This window comes from Moschus berezovskii, chromosome 24, assembly GCF_049115385.1.
Source record: "Moschus berezovskii isolate FMDL1 chromosome 24, NW_MosBer_1.0, whole genome shotgun sequence".
Lineage (NCBI taxonomy): Eukaryota > Metazoa > Chordata > Mammalia > Artiodactyla > Moschidae > Moschus > Moschus berezovskii.
In genome coordinates, this window is record NC_142483.1 from 4,209,944 (window position 1) to 4,234,190 (window position 24,247).

General features: G+C 40.8%; 1 protein-coding gene across 4 annotated transcripts in view; it reads left to right on the forward strand.

Annotated features, from left to right (window-relative positions):
* The first annotated feature begins 2,526 nt into the window (after positions 1–2,526).
* The window catches only part of RAF1 (Raf-1 proto-oncogene, serine/threonine kinase), a 73,375-nt gene continuing 51,654 nt past the window's right edge, over positions 2,527–24,247 (forward strand). The window contains exons 1-2 of one of the 4 annotated variants that reach the window (XM_088831614.1): positions 2,527–2,893; positions 3,110–3,297. The gene's annotated coding sequence lies outside the window, so the exon portion shown is untranslated. Of the gene's footprint in view, positions 2,894–3,109; positions 3,298–3,683; positions 3,703–24,247 lie in introns of those variants that run through there. The other 3 variants (XM_055413545.2, XM_055413548.2, XM_055413547.2) reach the window with 3 other exon arrangements.

The window sequence follows — 24,247 nt, forward strand, 5'->3', positions numbered from 1 at the left end:
CAGTAGCAGCATCATAGGTCCACATACTCTTTTAAAAAAATAATTTTATTTATTTAGTTGCAGCAAGTGGAGGGGTTACTCTCTAGTTGAGGTGTGCAGGCTTCTTGCAGTGGCTCTTGTTGCTGTCGAGCACGGCCCTAGGGCTTGCAGGCTTCACTAGTTGCAGTACATGGGCCCAGTAGTTGTGGATCCTGGGTTCTAGAGCACAGGCTCAATAGTTAAGGCACATGAGCTTAGCTGCTCCTCGGAATGTGGGATCTTCCTGAATCAGGAATGGAACCTGTCTCTTGCATTGGCAGGTGGATTCTTTTCCACAGAGCCACTGAGGAAGCCGGGTCCACACAGTCCTGTCGTTCTCTCTTCTTGCTTCATCTTCATTTCCCTTTATACTGTACATAGGACTAACTATATTTTCTTTGGCTTTCTCTTCATAAGACAGAGCTTTTGATTATTGCTGACTTCCCAATACAGAGAACAACGTGTGGTACTAACAGGCTTTCAATAAAAATTTAAATTAAAAAATGTACATGGTATTGGGTAGTATTGTGTGCCCGTGTTAGAATGAACAGTCATTCTGTACATGTTTTACTTTTTAAAATGTAGTGTCTTCGATGAAAAAAAATCAGTATATAGAACTAGCTGATTCTTTTTAACAGATGGATATCCTGTACTGGTTGGTTGGATCTCCTTGCAGTATAAGGGACTCTCAAGAGTCTTCTCCAACACCACAGTTCAAAAGCATCAATTCTTCGGCGAGCAGCTTTCTTCACAGTCCAACTCTCACATCCATACATGACCACGGGAAAAAACATTGCCTTGACTAGACGGACCTTTGTTGGCAAAGTAATGTCTCTGCTTTTTAATATACTATCAAGGTTGGTCATAACTTTCCTTCCAAGGAGTAAGCGTCTTTTAATTTCATGGCTGCAATCGGCATCTGCAGTGATTTTGGAGCCCCCAAATATAAAGTCTGACACTGTTTCCACTGTTTTTCCATCTATTTCCCATGAAGTGATGGGACCAGATGCCATGATCTTTGTTTTCTGAATGTTGAGCTTCAAGCCAACCTTTTCACTCTCCTCTTTCACTTTCATCAAGAGGCTTTTTAGTTCCTCTTCACTTCCTGGGTGTTCATTGGAAGGACTGATGCTAAAGCTGAAACTGCAATACTTTGGCCACCTCATGTGACGAGTTGACTCACTGGAAAAGACTCTGATGCTGGGAAAGGTTGGGGGCGGGAGGAGAACGGGACAACCGAGAATGAGATGGCTGGGTGGCATCACCGACTCTGTGGATGTGAGTTTGAGTGAACTCTGGGAGTTGGTGATGGACAGGGAGGCCTGGCTTGCTGTGATTCATGGGGTCGCGGAGAGTCGGACACGACTGAGCGACTGAACTGAACTGAACTGATCCTGTACTGTGGAGATAGCACCCTTTATGTGAACAGTTTCCTTTTTAACTAAGTAACATTTTTTCCAGTGTCATCTCCAATGCAAACAACAGGGCAATGAACATTTTAGCGAGTGCCTTTTTGTGCTTGCTGCTGCGCTGCTAAGTCGCTTCAGTCGTGTCCGACTCTGTGCGACCCCATAGACGGCAGCCCACCAGGCTCCCTCATCGCTGGGATTCTCCAGGCAAGAACACTGGAGTGGGTTGCCATTTCCTTCTCCAGTGCATGAAAGTGAAAAGTGAAAGTCAAGTCGCTCAGTCATGTTCGACTCTTAGCGACCCCATGGACTGCAGCCCACCAGGCTCCTCCGTCCATGGGATTTTCCAGGCAGGAGTCCTGGAGTGGGTTGCCATTGCCTTCTCCTTTTTGTGCTTACGTGGACCTATTCCTCTAGAATTAGTTTCCAGAAGTGGACTTGCTGAGGCGATGGGTATATGCATTAAAATATCCATTTGTTGTTACTGTTTAGTAGCTACATTGTGTCTCTTTTGCAACCCTATGGACTGTAGCCGCCAGGCTCCTGTGTCCATGGGGTTTCCCAAGCAAGAATACTGGAGTGGGTACCCATTCCCTTCTTCAGCGGTCTTTCCGACCCAGGGATCCAACCTGGGTCTCCTGCACTGCAGGCAAACTCTTTCCCGTCTGAGCCACCAACGAACTGAGACTCAAAAGTTTACCGACTTTCCCACATGATGGGTAAACGACAGAGTCGCGATGTGTCACCTGATGCGTCGGACTCCAGGGAGGACACGCCAAAGCTGGACACTATTCTCTACACTGAGTCCTCGGGCTCATTTGGTTATCTTTGGACCTTGAGATATCACCAGGCTGGCCTTCTTCTCCCTTTTAAGTCTCAGACCCCTTCAGGGCAGCGAAAGTCTGACCCTACTCGACTGCCACTCCGTTGGCCAGTCAGCACCCGCCCTAGAGCCTTCACGGCTCCGAAATGGCGACCAGCGCGATCTCCAGGCCACGCCCACTAGGAGGCGGGACCAGGGTTCAGGCCAGAGCGATGGATGCCCGAGCCAAGTTTGAAGTCGGCTCCTAGGCGGGCCCGCGCAGAAGCAGAGCCGGTGGCGGCGCAGGTCGGGAGGAGGAGCACCGAGTGTAGGGCTCGCCTGCCGGGGCCGCCCGAGAGCCTCTCCAGTGCGGGCGCTGGGGCCGCCATCTTAGATGGCGGGATTAAGACGAGAAGGAGATTGAGACGGGAAGGCTTTCCTGCCGCTCTTGGGCCCCGGAGAGGGCCAGGTGGCCGGCCTTTGGGGTGTGTGCCCTGAGGCCGCGGAGCGCGAGTGGGACAATGCGAGAGCTGCCCGGGGCCCCGTCCCCTGGGCTGGGGACGCGCCGAATGTGATCGCCTCCCGCTCCCTCACCCGCCGCGGGGAGGAGGAGCGGACCAGCGCCGCCGGACGACTGGACGCGGAGGCGGCCGGGCTCCCTCAGGTAGGCTGCAGGGCCGGGCCCTGGGAGCGGGGCGGCGGGGCTGAGTGGGCCGGGCTCCCGGGCGGCCCGGCCCGGGCGTCGCTGACGGAGCGGCCCCGCGGCGGGCGGGCGGAGGGCCGGGCCAGGCCGCTGTCACCCCGGGTGGCGCTTGGCGGGCGGGGGCCCCGGGGCCCGGCGTCATGGCCGGCGAGCCGAGTCCCCACTTTCCCCACTCAGAGTTTCCTTGTGCTTCGGGGAGACGTGCGGGCGCCACCCCAGTTCCCGTCGCCCAGTCCTTGTATTTCGGCCCCGGGACGCCTCGAATCCGCGTTGTCACTGAGGTGGACCACCGTCGTTTGTTTCTGGCCGCGGAGTGGGGGGACCCGGGCTTGCATCTTCTCTCAAGTGACACCCTTTTCGGCAAGGTGAGAGCAGTCGGGGACGAGAGGAGGAAATAGGTCGGTGTCCCACCACAAAGGAAGGGATCGGGGGCCCAGGAGTCTGCGGGTTACTGATGACACCATTGGGATGCTTGGGAATAAAGATCCAGGGCTCCTTTGTGTGAAGGGAGAGCCGCCTGGACGCTTCAGCCCTGCAGCTGCAGAGGCTCTGCAGAGCCAGTCGATGCCCTGAGAGAGGCGAGGCGGCTATGTTCATTCATTGTTCTCTCTCAGGGGCCCAGGGTGTGCCCCTTTCTCTGGTGGGAGGAAGGTTAGGGTCTGCTGTGCCTCCTCTAGGTGTGACGGGATTCTGAAAAGTCTTACGGAGGGAATGGATTCAGCCCGCGTTCATTATTTCTGCCTGCTTCGTCCTCTCGGGTCTGAGTGGAGGTAGGCGGCCCCTCTGTTCGCTCCCAAGTGTGAAAACAATACGCTGTGATTAGGATGGGTTTACCGAGGGTCGTGGTAGTTTGGAACAACTCGTTTTGCCTGGGGGAGTTGAGGGAGCTCGTAGACTGGAGGGGACTTTTCGTGCTGAGCAAATAAAATGTTCTTCAGGTGGGGAGGGTGGAGCAGGCTAAGTTGAGGAAACAGCTGGTACAGAGGCCCCGAGATGTGCAGGAATTGGGATGAATTTGGGGAGCAGCAAGCCGTCTGGGGTGCAGGAAGGAAGTGGTGAGAGATGAGGGTCTGAAACAAAGGTTGCCAAGCTTGCGAAGGATCTTTTCTTGTTGAAAACAGTGAGCTGCTGCTGCTAAGTCACTTCAGTCGTGTCCGACTCTGTGTGACCCCATAGACGGCGCGCTAGTTGGTTTAATTGGAGTTATTTTAGACGAGTGTTGCTAATTTTCTTGCGGATAATCGATTTCCCCCCTTCTCTTGATGACGTTAAAGCTGTTAGTAATTGCACACATTTACTTTGTTAAGCTCCGTCAAGGAAATTTTGATAAATGCTTTGTGTCAAATATTTTGCTCTTGCACTGTGGTGAATGAACAGAATTCGTATTTCTCGGGATTCTTGCAAAAGGTTCTTCTGAAGTTGTGCTTGCTCACAAAAATGTTGTCTTTATAAATGTAAGACAGTCTACTAATACCGCATTTTAAATGGCTGTTGACAACATAAATTGTGCTCCCCAATTGCTTAGAAATTGGCAGATTATATGAAACATTTGAAAAATTGTAGAATGCAACTGAGTATTTTTAGTTTAGTAAATGTTTTATATAGTAAACCGTTTGGATTGATTCTGTGGATTCCAGTTCTGTTTTAAAGTCTTTAGCTCTATGAACATAATATTCCCCAAAGAGCTGTATTGTTGTGGTTAATGTTTGTGCTAAAGTGACTATTATGATATTAACAGACTTCATTTAGAAGTCCCTGAATCTTTCTTGGGTTGTGATGATTATATACCACTCAAGAACATTAAGATTAAAATTCTTTTGGCTTGTTTTCACCCTTATCACTTTAAGAACTGTGCTGTTTAAAATGCAACAGAAACATTTGACCCAATTGAACACAGAATACTTGGGAAAATTAACCTGTTACTCTTTCTGTGTAAAAGCTTATTATTTTTTAGGTAGGCAGTGTTTGTGATTATAAGTTGTAAGGAAATTGCTTAGTTTTCTAAAACTCTTATTTAAAAGACTTAAAAGATGTGTATGCCTTCAAAGGAGAAGGCTTGAGTGAAATACAGAACATATTTTATAGGTTTTGGTTTTGCAGGAGAAAACAGTGACAAGCAGATTAAGTTGGTCACTTACGATGAAAAGTATCTAAAAGATGAAATGGAGAATGGTTAAAGGTTAAGTATTATATTACAACAGCTCTGAGAGTAGTTGCTTTTAGTTTAAAACATGCCATTTGTGAAATCCAAAGTAGAAGTTTGCTGTGAGGATTAAACAACAACTTCTTGGAAGTTAAATTTGACTTCTCCAGAAGCACTAGGTTACTTATTAAATGGAAAATATAATAACTTCAAATTACTATTTCAAGTAACCTGTTAGTAGTAGGTGCATGATTCTATCACATTTTAATTCCAGATAAAGCTTTGTTAATAACCTGTTGCCTAAAAATAGAAGAATGTTATGTGGGGAGTGCTTTTGTTTGCATGTTAACATAATAGCCCATACATAATAACCCTGGTCTTGGGAGGAGCTTGTTAGATGAACAGCATGCCTTAATGTTGACTTGTAGAAGAGAATTTTAACTATTGCCTTTGAAAGGCAGTGGACTATGTGACAGTGGGGGGTTTATGAAACCATAAAGTCAAGCTTTGACTTAAAAAGATCTTTTGTTTTTTAAATCATATTTGTCGTGAAAGTCAGTTCTCTGAAAGAAATGACTGTAGTTGGAAAATTGTTCGCCTTGACTCAATTAACTGGGACATCAAGGGACAGTTGTGTTCATTTAGGATGAGGTTGTTTAGGGTTTTGGTTGTTGTGTGTGTGTTTATCTTTGTGTATGGATGTCTAAGAATTCATATTTGCTAAACTGCCCAGGTTGCAAATGTGATACTAATTATTTGTGTTATAATTCAGTTAGTGTTTTTGGTACAGGGCTTAACTACCTTGCCTGTAATCCTTAAGATAGTAATGGCTGTTCTTTTTTTTTTTCTTGCCTTAAAGTTGTGAGTAAAAATTCCTTAATTACATTTCATAGTTTTCATCTTTAATTTTATAGTGCTTGAGTCATTCTGTTCCTCTTTTTCTCCCAGGATACTTGTGAAGCTTACAATGATTTTAGTAGTTAACTTCAGCTCTGTTAGCCTTTCTCCTAAAATTACTCCTAGAATGTCAGTTTAACCAAGGAAAATGTCAAGTGGGTGTTGTTCCTTTGTTACTGGTTTTGGCCCAGGCTATCTCAAGTCTCTGGCAACTCACTCAAGAAGTGTGTTAATTGCTTCACATTCCAATCAGTGTAGATAGTTTTTCTTGAGGAACACTTGACACATAGTTTTATTTTTAGATCAGATTCTAAGGGATTTTACTGGGTGGGGATTAACAGTCGTAAAAGTGATTTGGAATTAAAACCTTTATGATTTAGAAATTGTTTACATTTTTGGTTAATGAATGGGAAGTCACAGGAAGTGAAAATGTTTCAGGGGAACCAGATATGTCTAATTGCTTCTGAGGATCCTGGTGGACTATATGGGTGACATCTTTCTGCCTGTTGGGTTTCATGTACTGTCATCCAGTAGCAAGAGTAAATAATACATCTTTACTGTTTTAGTCAAGACTTATCTCCTGTTTATTTTCTTCCAACCTGCTGGGTAAGGGAAAAGAGTGGTCTGATTTCTTTGAAGCTACTTAATACTAGGCATCACATTTGGACAGAGTATTTACTTTCTTCATCCGTAAACATTTCTGAAGGAAGAGTCTGGCTAGTAATGGTTAACTATGTTACTGTGTGTTTAAAATTATGAGTTTTCATTCTTAATCTGGGTTTTATGGGGACATACTTTTTTTTTCTTTTCAAAAATTGAAAAGAAAAGTTATAGTGTACTTGCTTTAGAATGTCATGTTACTTTCTCCTGTATAACAGTGGGAATCAGCTATATGTATACATATATCCCCTCCTTGTTAAGTCTCCCCCAAGCCCCGTCCCACCTCTCTAGATCATCACAGAGCACCCAGCTGAGCTCTGTGTTACACAGCAGCTTCCTTACAGCTGTCTGTTCTACACATGGTGGTGTGTATATGTCAGTGCTTACTCTTTGAATTCAGTCCATCCCATACTTTTCCATGTTAGATGGCTTTTAACATTTGTCCTTTTTAGGGCAGATGAAATCCTGAGTTTTCCTAAGAAGAACATGACTTTTGTTCTCTGTAGCAAATCTCATTAGGAAGCTCAGTTTCTGGGAGAGGCATTTCCCTGGATCTAGATAGATTATTTTGAAAGGAGTTCCCATTTGCATTTTAAAAAGTTTGTTTATAGTAGAAAAAAACTGGAAAAACTTCAGATGTTCAACGATAAGTAAACTGTGGTACAGCCCTTACGGGGCACAATGCTTATCTTGAACTGTAGCATATATGAAGCATTTATGACACAAGAAATGCTATATCTGAATGATTGTAGTTCTGTTAAAAACACGGCATTTAATACGTGGAATGCTGTTCAGTGGTGAAAAGGAATTCATCTGAGCAAACTCCAGGAGATAGTGAAGAGCAGGGAAGCCTGGCATGCTACAGTCTGTGGGGGTGTCAGAGTTGGACATGATTCAGGACAGAACAACAGGAAAACTGATACATTCTCCAGTATGTGTAAACCTTGCAAACATCACGTTAAAGAAAAGAAGTCAGTCAGAAAACCACACATATTCTGTGATTCTTTTTGCGTGAAGTGCCCAGAACGGGCACATCTGCAGAGACAGAAAGTAGATTTGTGGTTGCCAGTGGCTGGAGGGAGAGGGGAATGGCAGTGAACAGTGATAGGGGTTTCTTTTTGAAGTATTGAAAATGTTCTGAAATTGATTGTGGAAGTAAATGTACCACTCTGTGAGTCTAATAAAAGCCATTGAGTTGGACACTTTAAATGGGTGACTTGTATGATACAAGTTACATCTCAAGCTTTAAAAACAAAAGCTCAAAACCCACACATAGAAAGAAAACACATGTATATGTTACTAGTGGCTGTTAAACAAATTATTTACTATTACTTTATATTACTTTTCATTGTCTCTGAATGTATTGTTTTATAATAGAAAAGTATATGTCGATAAATATGTAAAGATAAATTCTGTTCATGTTGTGGGCCCTTATGTCCCTCCAAGCATTCAGTCACTCTCAATTGTCACTGACGACTATATTTTTGAGCTTTCAACTTTTGTCTACTTCCCCCAGGTCACTCCAGGCTTTTATTACTGAATCTGCCTTAACTGTCGTTGGAGCCTCTAAACTGAACTCCTCTTTCTTGTTTCCTTCAGTTGCATTTTTCACATTACTGCCCGACTCACTTCATAAATGTATATGGTTCAGTCGTGAAGTCAAGTCCGACTCTTTGTGACCCCATAGACTGCAGCACACCAGGCTTCCCTGTCCCTCACCAGAATCTTAAAAATTAGGTTTTATTAATCTTTTGTATAGATTATACAGTCATATGCTCCAGAATTCAAAGGATACAGAAAGTTAGGCTGTTTAGAGTAACTCTCCTTTCTCCTTTGTTTCCCATACCCAGCTTTCTTTGGTGGAGGGAAGTGTGTTCTGAAGTTCTTAGGTATCTGCCTGTTTTGTGCTGATACAAGAATATTCACGTGTCGGTGAGCTGCCCTTACTTCCTTTGGCAAATCGTCCAAGAGTCTCCTTTGCTTTTCAGACTAAGCATATAGTTCTTGCTTTTATATCGTGGTAGTGTGGATTTCTCTTACTATCTTCAGTGGAATTCGGAAGCCTTTTTTTTTTTTTTAAAGCACCTAAGTAAGTGCAGCAGGCTAGTGTGGTGGAGGGTGAATTATGCAAGTTCCTGCCTCAGTGACCTTATCTACTGAGGAGAGATTCACACTATTTCCTCACTTTTATCTGTTCCTCTTTTAAGAGCCATTTTGAACACCATCTTCTAAATATCATTTCCTGATCTTTTTCTCATTATGTTTTCTTCCTTGAACCCTACCGTGAAACCGTTGCATTTATTTTTCTTATGGCCTTTATCATATAGTCATTTGTGAGTTATCATCCCATTTGATTATAAATTCAAGGTAATGCTTTCTACTCAGTGTGCAAGTCCTTCTTTGTTGACATTTGTGAAAAAATTTGAGAAATTGAGGGACCAGGTCTGTGCACTTTGGTGAAACTAAATCTAAATCACTGCATTAATGCTGCTGCTGCTAAGTCACTTCAGTCGTGTCCAGCTCTGTGTGACCCCATAGATGGAAGCCCACCAGGCTCCCCCGTCCCTGGGATTCTCTGGGCAAGAACACTGGAGTGGGTTGCCATTTCTTTCTCCTAATGCTAGACTTCATAATAAGACCTTTTATTTAAACTTTAATGGTTTGTGTATGTACTTTTTTGGTACAGTACACTGTAGACTTGATATGCATTTATTGTGACATGTATTTTATTAAAATGTTTGTTTACCTCTCATCTTTTCTCACAGGACTGTATCTTAATCACCGTTGAATACCCAGAGTTTAGCGCAGTGTTTGGTGCCCCTGATTTCAGTTCACTTTGTTGAGTGTAAGGTGCTAAATGATGTGATTGAATTGAATTTTTTATATAGATGTCTTACATCTCTGGCTAGTATTAAGCTCCTTAGAGCTGAGACATGTCTAATTTATAAATCTCTAGTTCTTAAAACTTTGTCTTGATTATGTAGTAAACATTATTTGCATAAGTAGAGATTCACAGGTTAATCACCTGTGGATTTAGTTCCTTCTTACTGCCCATCACACAGTAATGCTTACAATTAAAATTGTAAGGTGCTACTTACTAAACTCATGTTCAACTTTGTAACTTAGGTTTTCTATGGAAGGAATTAATCTTGCTTAGCTCCCCTTCTATTTTGCATTATCAGTAGAGTGCTCTGGGTTCTCAGTGCCAGCTCCCCGAGGCTGTTTGCCTGCTTCAGCAGCTCGCTGACGCATTGGTTCAAGCTGCTCTTGCCACACTGGCTGTTTTCTTCTGCATTCATAGGCTTTCTACATGGAGAGTATAAATGATACTCTTCTACCTTCCTTGGTCTTAGTCTGGACTAGAATTAGAGAAATGTGAATGTGAGAATAACCATCATAAATACTCTGTGCCTAGTATTTATCTAGCTGTCTGACAATTCAAAATGGGCCCCTTAGGCTTTTTTGGGGGGAGTGGTGGTGGTAAACTATACATAAGATTTATTATTTTAACCATATTTGAGTGTATTATTCAGTGGCATTAAGTGCATTCATCAGTTCAGTTCAGTTCAGTCGCTCAGTTGTCTCCAACTCTTTGTGACCCCGTGAATCACAGCACGCCAGGCCTCCCTGTCCATCACCAACTCCCGGAGTTCACTCAAACTCGTGTCCCTTGAGTCGGTGATGCCATCCAGCCATCTCATTCTCTGTCGTCCCCGTCTCCTCCCACCCCCAATCCTTCCTAGCATCAGACTCTTTTCCAGTGAGTCAGCTCGTCGCATGAGGTGGCCAAAGTATTGGAGTTTCAGCTTTAGCATCAGTCCTTCCAGTGAACACCCAGGATTGATCTCCTTTAGAATGGACTGGTTGGATCTCCTTGCAGTACAGGGGACTCTCAAGAGTCTTCTCCAACACCACAGTTCAAAAGCATCAATTCTTTGGCGATCAGCTTTCTTCACAGTCCAACTCTCACATCCATACGTGACCACGGGAAAAACCATAGCCTTGACTAGACGGACCTTTGTTGGCAAAGTAATGTCTCTGCTTTTTAATATGCTATCTAGGTTGGTCAGGTGTTGTGCAAACATGACTGCTAATCTGTTTCTAGAAATTTTCATCATACCAGATAGAACCCTGTAACAATTATATTGATACAGTAACTCCCAATTCCTCCCTACCTCCAGCCCCTGGTAAACTCTGCTTTCTCTCTGTGAATTTGCTAGTCCAAGTATCTCATATAAAGGGAATCATTGTTGGTCAGTCAGTTGTGTCCCACTGTTTGCAACTGCATGTACTGCAGCATACCAGGCTTCCCTGTGCTTCACCATCTCCCAGAACTTGCTCACCATCTCATCGTTTGTCATGCCCTTCTCCTCCTGCTTTCAGTCTTTCCCGGCATCAGGGTCTTTTCCAGTAAGTCAGCTCTTTGCATCATGTGGCCAGAATATTGGAGCTTCAGATTCAGCATCCGTCCTTCCAGTGAATATTCAGGGTTGATCTCCTTTAGGATGGACTGGTTTGATCTCCTTGCAGTCCAAAGGACTCTTAAGAGTCTTCTCCAGCACCACAGTTCAAAAGCATCAATTCTTTGGCTCTCAGCCTTCTTGATGGTCCGACTCTCACATCCATACATGACAACTGGAAAAACCATAGCTTTGACTTTTGGACCTTTGGGGAATCATACAGTACTTATAATTTTGTATCTGGCTTATTTCATTTACTGTGTTTTCAGGATTCATCCATATTATACTGTGTGTCAGAATTTTATTCCTTTTCATGGTTGAATAATATTCCTGTGTGTGCGCGCTTGCACACACACATAAAATATTTTATTTATCCTTTCAACAGTTGATGGGCTCTTCTTAGGTTCCACATTTTGGCTTTTGTGAATAATGATGCTATGAACATTGATTTGTAAGTGTCTGAGTCTGCTTTTGTTTCTTTTTACTATATATACCCAGGAGTGGAATTGCTGGAACTGATGGTAATTCTGTTTAACTTTTGAGGAATTGCCAAATTATTTTCCACAGCAGCTGCATCATTTTATATTCCCACCAGTAATGCATCTATGGGGTCTATGGGGTCACACAGAGTCGGACATGACTGAAGTGACTTAGCAGCAGCAGCAATGCATGAGAGTTCCAGTTTATCTGCATCCTTGCTAATACTTGTTATATTCTGTTTTTTGATAATAACTGTCCTAATGGATGTGAAGTGGCTCTAGGCTTTTTTCTTAACTGTTAATTCAATCAACTGAGCAAACCAGAAGTTTAGGAAGTTGGCTGTATTTGCATCTATGGAATTTTTCCTCCTTTATAAATGTATTTGTATATAATGTTCTTCAAAGAGATAGATTAATTACACAATTAATGACTCCTCTTTTGAAAAAAAGATTTTTTATTAAGTTAGTACATGTAGTTGTCCTTACCTTCCTTATACCCTTCATCCCCTTTTTATCTAAAATATATTCAGTTAACTTGTAAATAATTATTTCAATTAATCTTGAGTGGTAAGATACACTAAGTGAAAAAAGTAGGGTACTAAAATATGTACATTGAAATTCTGTTTTTTTATAAAGAAAAACATTTACATGTATGTATTAAAATGCTTCCCCTTCAATTTCAAATACTATAGTGAAATCATGCTTCATTGTCTACCTCTTCCTCTGCTCAGGCTAGAAGTGACTGTTCCATGTTCCACATTATTATAGCTTTCTTAAGAAGGTACTCCTTTTCCCCCATCACCACGTGCACACACAGCTGTCACTTCTCGTTGTTGTAGGCCTCTTTGTCATCCTGAAAGCTCTTAGCACATAGTCAATCTTCGGTAAGTCATGATTTTTGTTTTTTTTCTACTTTAACAAGGCAAGGGCTATTTTTCTGAACTTTATATTCTTCAAAGCCACTGGCAGTTGAAATAGATTATTAGAAATTGTCAAATGATGTGCTTCTTACACTTTTCCACTCAGTTCTGTGCCAAGTTGCAATATATAGAGAGGCATTCTGGTTTTTTGGATTCTATATATCAGTCCTTTCATGTGGTAGGTAGTGATTCAATATCCATGAGAAAAGTTTAGGATAAATAGTGTAATTACATCATTTCTCCATTAGTATTTTATTCAGAGATTTAAACATTAATTTTGTGCAAGATGCTGTACTAGCATGTGTGCTAAGTCGCTTCAGTCATGTCTGACTGTGTGACCCTATGGACTGTAGCCCACCAGACTCCTCTATCCATAAGGATTCTCCAGGAAAGAATACTGGAGTGGGTGGCCATGCCCTCCTCCAGGGGATTGTCCCAACCCAGGGATTGAACTTGCGTCTCCTTTGACTCCTGCATTGCATGTGGATTCTTTACCGCTGAGCCACCAGGGAAGCCCTGCTGTACTGGATGATGGAGTATATAACAAGATGTAGGAAATACATACAGTTATTTTCCTTAAGGGATTCAGACTTTGATGTGTAATTACATAGGTTACATTTTCATATTTAGTTTATTTTTTACTCCTTTGGCAAAGTAGCTGGGTATAACTTAGAGTTTTAATGAATTAATGGTCCAATTTACAGTGGAAACCTCTGAACATGTCCTTGGTTTAAGAAAAATATTCTTGAAAAGTTGGTTTAAAGTATTTTCTGGGAAACAAATGGTTTTACAGATATACCTTATTGTAATTCTTACAAGTTCTCAAAACAAGTAAGATGCTTACCTTTGGTGGTATCATTGAAGATCAGGGAATTTTTCTGTATGAAAGCCATTGACTCCACAAGGAATCATTGGAGAAATGACTGAATCAGATGATTGGTTCTTGAAATAGCTTTGGCAGGGTTGTAAACCTGGAGGAGTACTTACTTAAGGGTAAATCTCAATGTCTGCCCAAATGAGAGATGCCAGTGTGTAGAATAGTGGATTCACTTATTTTATATTTCATGTCTTTATTTTATTAAATTTTTTTCATGTCTTTATTTTTGAAGAAAGCTCATGCTATTTTTTAAATCACTTGTTGATTATGCAGGACTTGCCACTAAAATTTATGCCTTTTATGTGGAACAGAAATTATTGGTATGGTTAAGTCAGTGTTTCCAGGCATTAGCTTAGCAGGATGAGATGTCTGGGTGGTTTTTGTTTTCTCTCCTTCCCCTTCCACTGTGTAGCTGTTTTTTACTTCATTATCACCCGACCATCAGAGTGATCATACTTAAACCATATTTTATTTGTGCGTTGCATATTTTTCTACTTGTGTTTAAGGATATACTTTGTAAATAGCTCTGTTCATTTAAAAATGAACAGTTGCTGCTTAAATGAAGAAGTAATGACTGATTTGGAGATGAAAAGTAAAACGAGTTAAAGAGTTTAGACAAAGTGACTTAAAATGAAAATAATGAAAAACTAAGAGTTAGAAATAAAATCGGCTCCATATGTCTTTCACTGTGGAACTGATGTTTTAATGTAATTGTTTGAACTAGCTGATGAACTCTAAAAAAATTAATTATCCTTTAAAAAAGTTAGGTTCTTTTCTAAGCTTGGGCAGCCCGGGTTGCTAACTATTAGAAGTGTAGAGTATCACATTTCTTCATGTGCGTTTATGCTGGCCAGTCATCTGATGAGGTTACCAGTTGTGGTCAGAAATTGAGAAAGAGGGGTGAGGAAACTCAAAATATTGACACACACATCACCTTGCAGTGCATCTGAGTTGCCCTTTTGGACTGGTTGGGAAACTGTAGCTAAGCCATTTCCAAACCAGACTTATTATTGTTTCCTAGCTTGGATGAGATGACATTTTATTTTTAAGTGTTTGAGTGTGTCTGTTTCAGCAGAAACTTTTTATGTGTGTGTGGGTTTTTTCCAGTGTTGTGTGACCAATTGAATGAAAAAAAGGAAAAAAAGAAAATAGAAAAACACTTACTCCTTAAAGGAAGCTTAGAGTAATCTTGAAAAATTGATCACCCAGTCCCTCCAATGGAACAGGGCTAGACTGAGCAAAGAAATGAGCTTAAAGGAGAAATGAAGAGTGAAACTGCATTGTAAGTATATTAAAATGAGTAGGGAATTCCCTGGCAGTCCAGTGGTTAGTGTTCTGCGCTCTCACTGCAGGGAACCTGGGTTCAAGCTGTGTGGTGTGGCAAAAAAAAAAAAAAAAATCCCAAAAAACAAAAACAAGAAATGAGTATGCAACTATGTTTTTGTCCTGCCAAAAAAGTATTTTAATAGTGCAGGCAGTTTCAGCCATCACTCACTCCTTATGGTACTGAGCATATGTTCTTGGGAGATTTTGATTGCAGTTGAAGGAAGTGAATCTATTCTTTGTCATTCTCAATTCTCCCAAGCCTTATAATTTGACCATCTCATGATTGACTGTGATTTTTTTTTTTGGTCTAAAGATACATTTTTTAAAAAGCCGTCCTAAAGATAACAGCTTACCTTTATCTTAACTACTGCATACCAGATTCTTTTAAGAGTTTACCTTAATTTGTTTAATCTTCCCATGAGCCTGATGATGTAGGTACGTTGTAATCCTTACTTTACAGAGGAAGAAGCACTGAGAAAGAGAAAGATGGAGTAAATACCCTAAATATAGGCCATTGACTTAAGGAGAGATTAAAGGGGTTTTCTAGGTTAGTTTTTGATTGCATCCCACACTCTCTCTGCACCTCAGAATGTAACCCAAAGATGTGATGCAAATTAAGGTTTTTGTTAGGTTTCTGGGAATGCTGTTTTATAATTTTCTTTATGACTTAGAGTAGATCCATTTCCTTCTCATCGGCCTCGTATGATTAGCCCCACCTTGTCCTTGGGTTACTTCTTCCTCTAAACTGTAAGTGTATTGAGGGCCAGGCTCGAGGCTACTCTAAGTTGCCTCTCCAGGTACTTTTCATAGGGCCCTCAGAGATAGCCCCCTCATGTTTTTTGACTGCACCATGCAGGATCTTAGTTCCACACCATGGATCAAATCCCCACCCTCTGCAGTGGAAGCGAGGAGTCTTAGTCACTGGATCACCAGGGGAGTCCCGAGATACCCCTGTTGAAGAGTTGTCTTTTCTAAACCTTTTTGACTTGAATACAAATAATTAGTTCCATTACCTTTTTTCTATAAGATGATAATCATTGTGCTATGACTTTGTATGTGAAAACTTTTCTTCTAATTGTACGTATTTAATTTAGGAAATTAGCTTAAAATAGCACTTTAAGAAGTATTCTTTCCAAAATGTATTTCTCTTCACCACTAATCAATGTTTCATAAACTTCTGGGAACACTTAATCACTTGTATAAGTATAAAGCGATTGTGGTCTCAACCTGAAGCCTTTAGAGTGGTTGGGGGTACCCACCTAATTTTGCCAGTTCTTATGAGAGTATTTAAGCTGCTTAGACTTTTATGTGATAGTAGTACTCTGAAAAGTGAGCCTAGTGCAGAGATTTCTAAAACGATGTATTGGTTTTTGTAATTTTAAGATTTCACTCTTCAGTTAAGTGATGAAAGCTGGGCTGACGCCAGGCTTGGGAGTGGTGTTGGTGCTGCGCTCAGAGCGACTGCCGGCGTTGCGCAAAGTTAATGCGCTTGCTTTGCTTCATTGCTGCCATTTCCCTACTTTGTGCTCTCACCTGTTTTCTAATTTCCGATTTACCGGGAGGATACAGGGTTAGAATATTTTAATTAGTTAACTGGTTAAAATTGACATATACTTCACGTATACTCTCTATAGTTAATAGAGCTACTTTTAACTGTATTTTACTTTTTAGAACAGTGAAATAGGATATTTTACATTTCTTCTAAGACTTGTCGTAAGTTGTACATAGCATTAGGTTTACTTCTCTTTGATGGCAAATCTTGTCTAATTTCTCCTACCATGGAGAAATATAAAAATAAGAAGCTTTTGAGGAAATGATAAATCTAAAAATAAAGCAGAGAAGGAGGTATTTTCCAGAAAGTTACCTTGGTTGTTAATTGCAGGTAATTTAGGCATGTGTTGATGTGTAGATAATTTAGGAATGTGTTTACGGGTTCCAAGATATAGACTGATGGTAAAGCATCTAGAATTATTACTCCATGCAGGCTCTGCAGAAGATCTCTGGGAATATAGAGACCATTTGCAGAGATCAAATGAACAAGATAGCTATTAGCTGGGCTTCCCAGGTGGCTCAGTGATAAAGAATCTGCCTGCCAGTTCAGGAGACGTAAGAGATACGGGTTTGATCCCTGGGTCGGGAAGATTCCCTGGAGGAGAAAATGTCAACCTGCTCCAGTATTCTAGCCTAGAGAATTCCATGGACAGAGGAGCCTTGTGGGCTGCAGTCCAAAATGGGGTCAAAAAGAGTCAGACACAAGTGAGCAGTCGACTGAGCTCACAGCACACATTCACCCGGGTGACGTGAGAGTTCAGCAGTTGGTCTGTATTTGGAAGCTAGGACTGAATTCTGGGACACAAGAACCGTAGGACTGAAGAGTGTTAGGCTTTGACCTCAGGAAAGCCTGGGCTGGAGGTTTATGGCTGTCTAGAGGAATTCCTGACTGTTCCATCACGGTAATAGGGACATCTACATCCCATGGACGGAGGAGCCTGGTGGACTATAGTCCATGGGGTTGCAAAGGGTCGGACACGACTGAGCGACCTCACTCACTCACTGTGTCAGCCAACACTCTGCTTCACATACATTGTTCAATTTTCACATTTTGTAAAACATGCTGCATAGAGGGGAGTGAGCTCCAAGTCCATCTTGAGTCTAAATGTCCTGAGTAAAAGGCTGTTTAAAGCTGTGGGCATCTTAGTGTGTTCAGGTCATTTATTCCAGCAGTCGTCTTTTCAAGCCCTTGCTACCCATTTCTCCTCCTCATGTATCTCCTTTTGAACCAAGGAGAAACTCACAGCAGCTACAAACGATTCCAAAAGAATTTCAACTCTAGGGCAGTGTCCAGGTCATTTTGATGTGTAGGAGTTCTTTTGTCTTGACTAATATTCAGAATTAGTGAGTCATGGTTTGTAGTTGAGCAGTCTTCTAATTACATGGAGATTTTATTTTATATAATTTCTGTTTATTACCAACTCTGGGGAGAAAAATTTTGGAGTAAAGATAAAAAAAGAATGACTTAAAAACAGTTTACGAGGCCAGTGCTGTAATCCCTGAGCTACAGAGCCATTAAACACAATTTAGACTTCATTATATTTGTCTTAAATCATTATTCATTTGCTGCAGATTATAAGAGTTAGCTTTCTAAATAAAAGCTTATATATACGTATTCTGAAATACTTATTTGGCTGTGCTAGGTCTTAGTTGAGGCAGGCAGGTCTTTAGTTGTGGCGTTCGAACCCTTAGTTTTGGCATGTGAGCTCTAGTTCCCCGACCAGGAATCGAACCCAGGCCTCCCTGAATTGGAAGTGTGGAGTATTAACCTCTGGACCACCCACTAAGTCCCAGGATTATATTTTTGATACTCTTCTATTTTGTATTATTTAATGGATAAGAAGAAAGAAAGGCTATGTGAGAAAAAGCATTGGGAAAACAACTGCTCTAAGATAATGAATTTGAATTAAATCATTATTTAGAAAGGAAGGAAAAATCTCTTAAATATGAAGGACATTTAAATTGCTTATGTTATATAAAACAAATATTTTCCTTCTTTCCATATATTGCATTACCTATAAACAATATTTATTTCAAAGTAGTAATAGTAACAATGTTAAACAGTTATTTTTGTTTCTTAATGTGTTAAAATAGACCATAATTTAGAGTCTGAGAACCTGAATTTTTTGTTTGTTTTGCTTCCCTTATTGTTGCTAAACCTTTTGAGCTTCTTGTTTACTTTGTCTACAGAAGAACTAGGAATAATACCTGGTTTTAGCCTGTTTAATTTTAATAGCACTGTGAGATAGTGGAGAGGAATAAACTGTAAAGTTATGTAAAATTTTAAGCTCTCTTGATTGAAGTAAACTTTCTGCAGTCAATCTCAATCACAGAATGCAGTGCTGTGTTCTTAGAAACTTGATATTAGGTAGCTTAAGAATGTCTTTAAAATCTAGTTTAACACCAAAGTACTGGTTGTCTTAGGTATTTGAGTTCTACCTCTTTAATATTTTTAAGTGAAGTAAAAAGAGAGTAGTATTTGAATAAAAGCTCAAAAGTAAGGTTTTAAGACAGATTTTATATACTGAAGAAAAATGCTGTCCATCTATTTCTGTGAGATATTTATACGTGTGTGTGTGTGTTTCCCTACTCAGGAAGCAATAGTAAAATTTATTTGGCTGCTTGATTTGGCTGAGGTAGGGAGAGGGTAAAACAGTCAACCTTAACCCAAAGTTGGCACAACTGCTTCTTGACTCTTTTAGGCCGAAGTCTTAGAACATTTTGGTTCTTGTACACTGAACTCCTGAAGAGCTTCCTGGATTAATCGGGGTTGTTGTAATTTGTTTTACTTACCATGTCCAAAGGTGTCTAACCCTTCAGGAGAATAACTAACAAGACAGTCCATGAGGAATGTTTGAGCGAGTGCTCTGCTGAGGTCTGTATCTTCAGACGTTGATGGGATAGTGTTTCCAGTCAAACATTTGTGCGTAAAGTTAGGCCCTGAGTTAGATGATGGACCTTAAACACAGGACTCAGATCACTGAAAAGTATACACTGCGTACTGGCGGTTGCATTTTCATGGTTGTACTCGTATCACATTTGACTTGTCCTGGGGCTGTTTATTAGTACTTTGTGTGTGTGCTGCTCCCTAATAATCTTGCACCTGAAACAGTTTTGCTTTCTGAACACTCTTTTTATAGCACATGGTAAGCTAAAAAAACCACAACAGGACTCTCCCAGAGTAATTAATTTATTACTGTTTTGTTAATCTGGTGCTATTTATTCATTTTTAGCAATGCCTCTGAGTGAAGCAGTTCTTTGAAGTTATTGCAGAGCTGAGCCACAGGGGGAGAAGGCTGCTGAGTTTGAAATGCCTGTATCATAACCTGTGTATTCTGGATTCTGAGTTTCAGAATAAAGCATCCCAGTGTCCTTTGTAATACCACTTCTCAACAGCTTGTTAGGAATTGACTAGGAAATCACTTGATTTCTCTAAAAAATTTTACGCAAGTCAGTTTTCACAGACACAGTATGGCCTCTGTATTTACTACCCTTTTACTTTGTTTGCATATCCAAGTGGTCCTTCCTGCTCTAACCGGCTTCTCAGTCACGTGGTGGTTTGTGTAGTTTGGGGTATGAGGATTGTAGGAAGAGTGCTCAAAAGTGCAGACTGGAAATGCAGCCTGCAGAGTTCTGTAAAGCCTTTTGCCTTAGCTGAGAGAATGTTTGTGATTTCTCTGCTAATGCCTGGGAGTTGAGTGGTAGGTGCTGTGCGCTTATGGGCCATTTGATTTGTTGCCCGAGGACAGAAGTGCAGTATTATGGTGAGGATTTGTACCAGTGTTTAGACTTTTATAAAGATAATCTTATTTCTTGAAAGTGTAAGATGAAAATCACTGGCACCCTGCTTCTGTTCCTTTTCTTCAGTTTTCTCCTTGACTGTCCTGGTGCATGTTATTCGTGGAAACTCCCAGGAATGGGTTCTTGATTGTTAAAAAAAAAAATGAATTTGCTATAAAAGTTGAGTTCCAAAAAAAAAAGTTGAGCTTTTCTTAACATTCCTGTATTTGAATTATTTTAAAAAGAGTTTGAGAAATTTATCATTTTAATCATCTAATTAGCTGTGGCCTGTAAAATGTGCTGACATTCAGCAGTTCCTTGTTTTTATTCACTGAGATACTGGTTTCATCATTTTACTAAAATGGAGACTTATTTTTAGAGGTTACAACATACGGTATTAGGCCCATAGTGAATATAGAGAAGGTGATGACTAGTAACTGATTCTAAGAATCATTTTCAAACCTGATGTGAAAATGTATCAGTTTTCTCAAGTTTTAGCTTTTGTATGTTCTGAAGTTGCTGAAAACTGTAACAAAGCTTTGATTTTCTCTTTAATTTTGCTGATTAGTTCCAGAATATTTTAGACTGACATCCAGAAATTTAAACTGGAACTGCCATTGTTTGGTTATGCTTAAGAAATCATTCTTGTTTTGGGATATGTACCCCAAATATTTATTAATTATTGTATTTCTGTTAGGCTGAACCACCCCTCTTCCTGTCTGATAGCCTACTCTTTCTACTCATTCTTTTTCATTCTACATGATCTTAGGCATGTTTAAAGACACGTTTCTACATTTCTTTAGTAGGGACACTGTGGCTTAAAACCACTTTTTATTTTCAGCAGTGTATATTTAGGACAAATGGATGTGTGTGTAGGTGGAACATGTTTACAGTTCAGTGTGACAGAGCAGGTGAACAAGAATGGTGCTTGGTTTTATTTTCAAAATAAAAAAAACTGTGAAGAAAAGTGCCAGACAACACTAGTAAATCAAACTTTGGAAATAGCTTAAGCATGGTAGAATTCCATAATGGCTTCAACTGGCTATTACCAACTAGCTTTTGTCTGTTTGGCATCTGTCTGATAGAACTGTTATAATGATTAGCTGACTGCCAGCCAATGGTTATACTGTGCTGATTCTACATTTGCAGAATTCCACAATTGTCAGTGTTCTAGTCTTGGAGTATAGCCCCTCAGCATCATGTGGTTTGTAAATGACTGGACTGATGATTTCTAGTAGAACTCTGCACTCACTGGACCTAGATGCCAGCCTTTATTATTCATTCAGGAAGTGTCTTAATGGCCAGTTGTATACTGCTGCTGCTAAGTCACTTCAGTCGTGTCCGACTCTGTGTGACCCCATAGACGGAAGCCCACCAGGCTCCCCCATCCCTGGGATTCTCCAGGCAAGAACACTGGAGTGGGTTGCCATTTCCTTCTCCAATTTGTGAAAGTGAAGTTGCTCAGTTGTGTCTGACCCTTAGCGACCCCAGAGACTGCAGCCTACCAGGCTCCTCTATCCATGGGATTTTTCTACGCAGGAGTACTGGAATGGCTTGCCATTGCCTTCTCCGAGTTGTATGCTAGACACTGTGAAAGGTGATGGGGTTTTTAGGGTAAACTGAGCATAGCTTCTTGGAACATACTATCTAGGGTAGACAATCACTGGGTAGGCAGAGATCTGATATAATTTCAAAGTATTGTAAAAATGGTATAAAGGATGGTGAAAACAGTAAAGCTCAGTGAAGAGGGAAAAATGATGGGGAGAGACAGGAGACACTGAAGCAGGATGGTCAAGGAGCTCCCCTTTGAGAAGTCACATTTGAGTGGAGACATGATTGACAGGCTAGCAACGAGAAGGTCAGTATGACAGAAATGAGTGAACTTAAGAGGGAGGATAGGAGATAAGGTGTAGAACAGAGATAGAGGCCAGGTCATCATGTAAGGCCTTGTAGGTCATAGTTTTAAAGAATTTGGGTTTTATTTTGAGTGTAATAGGGAACCAGTCACACTCAAAATAAGGACTTTAGCAGAGCAATCATATGACCAGATTTGTGCCTTAAGGTAGTAGGCAGAGAATAGGTTTGCAAGTTTTGAGAGTGGACATAGTGACACTTGATGTGATCTAGGCAAGACATGATGGTGCTTTAGGTTGGAATGGTTGGGTTGTGTTAAAGTGGTGGAGTTTGGAGGGTCTGACAGTATGTGTTGGATGATTAAATGTGGTGGGCGAGGAAAATGCTAAAGGAATCAAGGATCATATCTAGTTTACTCTGTTGTGTGGGTAAGAACTATTATTACCAATAATATCATGTGCTAAGGCACTTCAGTCGGGTCCGACTCTGTGTGACCCCATAGACAGCAGCCCATCAGGCTCCCCCGTCCCTGGGATTCTCCAGGCAAGAACACTGGAGTGGGTTGCCATTTCCTTCTCCAATAATATCATGTAGTAATAGCTATTTTGAACTAAGTGCCCACAGTGTGCCAGACAGTGAATTTTGCATTCTTTATAGTTGTTCATTTATTTCTCATAACCACTCCACCTCTTAAAATATATTTTTATTTTACAGATGAAGAAATTAGGCATAGATGTTTTTTGCCCAGTTCCACACAGCCAAGAAGGTTATTCATCAGCAAGTCTCTGGCTTCAAAGTGCACGCTCAGTTTATTTGGTCATTCAACAAGTACTTTTCTAGGAATTAAGTATACAGAGGTTGTCAAAGATCAGTCTTTATTTTCTTGGAGTTTAATAATTTGAGTGTTAAAAATTTTACCATAAGAGTCTATATAGTTTTGTGGACCAAGTGTGTAGGAGGACCCTGCTTAGCTGAATGTTGGATTTTTGGTACAATTAGTCTTCTGGAATATAGGTTTGACCTTGCAAATAAGCCTATACTGAAGCCTTTTTATTACTCAGTAGGTTAGGCCTTCTCTGGGCTTCCCTGGTGGCTCAGATGGTAAAGAATCTGGGTTCAGTCCCTGGGTTGGAAAGATCCCTGGCTACCCACTCCAACATTTGTGCCTGGAGAATTCCATGGACAGAGGAGTTGGTGAGCTACAGTTCATGGGGTCACAAAGAGTCAGACACAACTGAGCGACTTTCACTCTCTGTAGCCTAGTAGACTAGGTTCTTTCTCTTCCTATTGTTCTGCTTAATATACAGGCTTGATTTCCTCTCTCAAATCAGGTTGTCAAGAGCAAATGCTGAGGAGAAGTGAGGTCGGCAGAAATAAATACTGTCAAGTCAGAAATGGTTCTGGCAGCCAGAGTGCAGGAAGAATCTGAGAAATAAAAAGAAGACACAGAACTCTGTTGTCTGTTACATTGATTGTTATTATTGTTTTGAAACTTTTCCATCAAACTGCCACTAATATTAGATTAAATGTCTATTCTTTAAACCTGAAAGTTTTTTGAAGTCATGTTTCATCTTAAATCTTTGGTTTTTGACTTTTACTTCATAATAGATACATTATAAAAATATTCAAAACTGTGTGTGTGTTAGTTGCTCAGTCCTGTCCAGCTCTTCGCCACCCCATGAACTGTAGCTCGCCAGTCTCCTCTGTTCATGGAATTCTCCAGGCAAGAAATGCTGGAGTGGGTAGCCGTACCCTTCTGCAGGGGATCTTCCCAACCCAGGGATCGAACCCTGGTCTCCCACATTGCAGGCAGATTCCTTAATGTCTGAACCACTAGGGAAGCCCATATTTAAAACTGTAATTACCTTGTTAACCTCTCCAACTCAAATCTGAGTAAAACTATTGTTTTCGGAAAATCTGCTGTATTTACATTCTGTAGATAACCAGAGGTTACTCATTACAGTAACTTATAAATCATTAAGAGAAGGTTGCCGTATAGTCTATTTGGAAAGCTAGGGAAGGATATTCTGTTTCAGAAAATTGTAGTATTTGTTAGATTTTCATGGCAGTAGAATCATTACAAGGTGTGAGAGCTAGAAGGGTCAATATAGGTCCTCTTTTCCAACTCTTTATTTTTTTTTGTGGAGAAGAGGCAGTTAACTTGAGGTTATGTGGATTAAATGAAATAGTATTTGAATACCTATATGCTTAGGACCTAGCTCGTAGCAGATGCTTAAAAGATACTGTTTGTTTTTTTTTTTTTTAATCTGTCAAGTCTGTTCCTTTTATATTTTCTCATATTTTGCTTTCTGGAAATTCTGTTTTCCTGGTCCTAGTGATAGATGTGTTCCACAGAAGCGATTGAACA